Below are 5,000 nucleotides of genomic sequence, written 5' to 3'. Positions count from 1 at the left end.
CTGAGTTGGAGGAATTGAGGAAGCAACTCAACGAGCTACTTGATGCTGGCTACATCCAACCCTCCAAGTCCCCATATGGTGCACCCGTCTTGTTCCAACGCAAGAAAGAAGGTAGCCTAAGGTTGTGCATCGACTATAGAGCATTGAACAAGATTACCATCAAGAACAAGTACCCACTTCCGTTGATCGCCGACTTATTCGATCAACTCGGTGAAGCAAGGTACTTCACAAAGTTAGATCTTCGATCGGGATACTACCAAGTGAGGATAGCCCCTGGAGACGAATCGAAGACGGCGATGGTGACCAGATATGGATCGTTCGAGTATAAAGTCATGCCATTTGGTCTGACCAATGCCCCTGCAACATTCTGCACATTGATGAACAAGGTATTCCATCCTTATCTCGACAAGTTTGTCGTTGTTTACATTGATGATATTGTTATCTATAGCAAGACATTGGAGGAGCACGTCAAGCACTTGCGCATAGTGTTCAAGACCCTTCGGGAACATGAACTCTATGTCAAGAAGGAGAAATGCTCCTTTGCCACAAAAGAAGTAGAATTTCTTGGCCACAAGATAAAGGAGGGGAAACTTATGATGGAAAAGGGCAAGATCAAGGCCATTCAAGAGTGGGAACCGCCGACCAAGGTACCAACACTTCGATCCTTTCTGGGGCTAGCCAACTACTATCGGAGATTCATTAAAGGGTATTCAGCCATAGCGGCACCCTTAACAGACCTTCTTAAGAAGAACAAGGCATGGGAATGGACGGACCGGTGTCAAGAGGCCTTTGAGAGGTTGAAGAAGGCCCTAATGGAGGAGCCTGTACTAAGGTTGCCCGACCTTAGTAAGCCGTTCGAGTTGCACACTGATGCTTCCGACTTTGCCATAGGAGGAGTGTTGATGCAAGAGGGACACCCGATAGCCTATGAAAGTCGCAAGCTAAACAATGCCGAGAAGAGGTACACGACCCATGAAAAGGAGATGACCGCCATCGTCCATTGCCTTAGAGTTTGGAGGCATTACTTGCTTGGTACTCCCTTCACCATCAAGACGGACAACGTTGCCACTAGCTACTTTCAAACCCAACAAAAGCTCACACCTAAGCAAGCAAGGTGGCAAGAGTTCTTAGCGGAGTTTGATTACAAGCTAGAGTACAAGCAAGGAAAGGAGAACGTGGTGGCCGATGCTCTAAGTAGACGAGTAGAGTTAATGGCTACGGTACTCAAGCCGCAAAGCCATCTCTTGGGCCGTGTCCGAGAAGGTTTATCACATGACGTCCAAGCCAAGAACATTGTGGAGTTTGCCAAGGAGGGGAAGACAAGAAGGTTTTGGCTTGAAGACGGCTTGCTATACACCAAGGGCAAACGGGTCTACGTCCCAAAGTGGGGAAGCTTAAGGAGAGAAATCCTGAAGGAGTGCCATGACTCAATGTGGGCAGGACATCCTGGCACTCACCGCACGTTGGCCTTGGTGAGTGATGCTTATTATTGGCCCCAAATGCGGGATGATGTAGATTCCTACGTGAAGACTTGTCTTGTGTGCCAACAAGACAAAGTGGAACAAAGGCAACCGGGAGGACTGTTGGAACCGCTTCCCACCCCATCAAGACCATGGGAGTGTTTAACCATGGATTTCATCACACATTTGCCCAAGTCTGATGGATGTGGATCTATCTTCGTCGTGGTCGATAGATTCACCAAGTATGCCACTTTCATACCCGCACCGGTGGAGTGCACAGCCGAAGTAGCTGCACGCTTGTTTCTAAAGCACGTGGTGAAGTATTGGGGAGTTCCGAGGAGCATAGTCAGTGATCGAGACGCTCGCTTCACGGGTAGATTTTGGAAGGAGCTCTTCAAGCTACTTGGCTCAAAGTTAGACTTTTCCACCGCTTTTCATCCCCAAACTGATGGACAAACGGAGCGGGTTAATGCATTGTTGGAGACTTATTTGCGGCACTATGTTAGTGCCAATCAACGAGATTGGGCTAAGTTACTTGATGTTGCCCAATTCTCTTATAACTTGCAACGTTCGGAGTCGACGGGAAAAAGTCCGTTCGAGTTGGCTATAGGGCAACAACCCTTGACCCCGAACACGGTCGCGACTGGCTACACGGGGAATAGTCCAGCCGCTTTCAAAACCGCTAAGGAGTGGCAATTAGCCCACGAACTTGCTCGAGCTCATTTGGAGAAGGCTTCAAAGAAGATGAAGAAATGGGCGGATCGTAAGCGAAGGAATGTGGAGTTCCAAACCGGCGACCAAGTCTTTGTGAAGCTTAATGCGTCTCAGCACAAGAGTACTCGTGGCTTGCACAAGAGCTTGTTGCGGAAATATGAGGGACCATTCCCTATCATCAAGAAGGTTGGCAAAGCCGCTTATGTCGTGGAACTCCCACCCCGTCTCAAGTTCCACCCGGTGTTCCATGTGAGCAACTTGAAGCCTTATCATGCAGACAATGAGGAACCAAGCCGAGGCGAGTCTCATCGAGCACCCCCTTTGATGACGGAGGCATTTGACAAAGAAGTGGAGAGCATCGAAGCCAAGCGTGTCGTGGTGCGACCAAGACAACCAAAGCATGTGGAGTACTTTGTCAAATGGAAAGGGCTACCATACTCCGAAGCGACATGGGAGAAGGAGACGTCCTTATGGCAATATAAGGACCTGATTAATACATTCGAGAGACAAGAGTCGACGAGGACGTCGACGGCTTAAGTGGGGGAGGATGTCACGGGCGACATGTTACAAACAAAGAAAATGCCCAAGACATCATATGTCTAAGCCCATAAAGCCTTGTCTTCATGGAAGCTTCCGGAACATCCCGGAAAAATCAAGAACATGGCGGAGCGTTCAAGATAATCTAGGGCATTCCGGAACCATCCACACAAGTGTACATATTCAAGCCTCACCTAGAACAATCTAGATTAGGCAAGTTGTATCTAGAACTATTCTAGATATTTTTGGATGTAAGTAGGCAATTCTAGAACCCTCCATTGAGGAGGTTACTTAGGCCTATAAATAGGAGGCAAGGCCATTTGGCCAAAGCATCCAAGAGTTGTAAGCAATTGTAAAGCTCTCCTAAGTTTCAATACAAAGCTTCCTTTCTCCCATCTTCTAAGAGATCTTAGCATTCTCCAAGCTATCTTAGCTTTCTTTGTGATTCAATCCGGGGAAGCGAGGCTTCAAAGGCTTACTTAGCTTGTTCATCGAGGTTTCAAGTCTAAGTGCCGCACGGGCGGAAGGCTTAAAGAGTCATCCCGTGACACTTGGATGTGGTAGCCGTTTCTCAGGCTCCCTCTCCGGAATCGAACCCTAATTCTCCGTCACCCGTCACCACCATGGTAGGCCACTATCCTACCATCGAAAGTTGATAGGGCAGATATTTGAATGATGCGTCGCCAGCACGATGGCTGTGCGATCCGTCGAGTTATCATGAATCATCAGAGCAACGGGCAGAGCCCGCGTCGACCTTTTATCTAATAAATGCGTCCCTTCCAGAAGTCGGGGTTTGTTGCACGTATTAGCTCTAGAATTACTACGGTTATCCGAGTAGCAGATACCATCAAACAAACTATAACTGATTTAATGAGCCATTCGCAGTTTCACAGTCTGAATTTGTTCATACTTACACATGCATGGCTTAATCTTTGAGACAAGCATATGACTACTGGCAGGATCAACCAGGTAGCATTCCTCTTCGACGTCGGCGTCGCGCGAGACGGACGACCTTGACGGTCGACGGCTCGCAGCGGGCGCGACGGTCGTACGCGTCGAGCGACAAGGCTTCGATCGGACGATCGGAGGTCGTGAAGACCCACCGCCCCTTCAGCGTTCCGCATTCGAGATGTCGAACGGAAACCCGAGGACCGAGACTGCACCGCAACGAGTGCGGCTCGTCCGGGACACGAGCACCGCCACGATGTCGTCCTCCCGCCGGCAAGGCCGGCAGGAGGAGGAAAGGGACGACGAGAGGCAACGTTCCTTCGCAGCAGGTAGCCAAAACAGAAACCCATCCTGCGCACGAGACGAATCTCGACGCGTCGATGAAGCGGGGTACGAGCCGACAGTTCGATGCCGAAGCACGGAGCCTGCCGTCGAATACAACCCAATTACCACTCATACGCCGTCGCGTTAGCTAAACCCAGCACCGCCCGACGAAAAACACGTCTCGACCAGCCCCGTAAAGGGATGCGTCTTGAGTGCAAATACGCCAGGTAGGAGCCGAGCCGCACCGCTAGGCATGGAAACACGTACGAAGGCGACCGGGACAACCGAACAGTTCAACGGCTACCGAAAAGCTTCGTCGACGCCGCACGAACTCGCTTTCGACATGCAACGGGGGTTGGGAAGGACCTAACACATAGCACCAACCCCTTATCTATGCACGCCTAGAACAAGCACGAACTTTGTTTTCGAACCCCTCTTGACCGTCAAACGAGGGACGAGCTTCTTCACCACCGCCGCACAAACTCACGCTCAACATGCTAGTGCACTGCGAGGGCCCTTTCGGACCACACTAAGCCGAACCGACACTAGCGTTGCCAAGAACAAGCCCGAGCATTGCTGATTACAAAGCTCCTCTGCATGGACAACCGAAAGAGAGGGACAAACTTCTTCATCGCCGCCGCAAAGACCGATCTTCGACATGCTAGTGAACTGGGCGAGCCCTTCGGAAAACAAACGTCCATGGACTGCATTGCCGTGCACCCACTAACATGCCTAGGACAAGCCTGTGCATTGGTTCATCCAAAGCCGATCCCACCCTAATATCCAACAATTCGAGGACGACCGAGGGTTGAAAACATGCATGCCGAAAAACAAAACCCACTCCCATGCAATCCCACCCCAAAATCTTTCCCACCCCAAAATTTTTCCCACCCCCTGCTTGCAACAAATAATCCCATGCTATTTTTTGAGGAGAAAATATTTTTTCCAACCCGCCCTTTTTCAAAACGTTTTTTCCACCCCGCTTAAAACCATTTTGTCCCCCATTTTATTTTGAAA

The sequence above is a fragment of the Pyrus communis genome, unplaced genomic scaffold (genome assembly GCF_963583255.1).
Source record: "Pyrus communis unplaced genomic scaffold, drPyrComm1.1 SCAFFOLD_25, whole genome shotgun sequence".
Classification (NCBI taxonomy): Eukaryota; Viridiplantae; Streptophyta; class Magnoliopsida; order Rosales; family Rosaceae; genus Pyrus; species Pyrus communis.
This window is presented reverse-complemented; position numbering follows the sequence as displayed.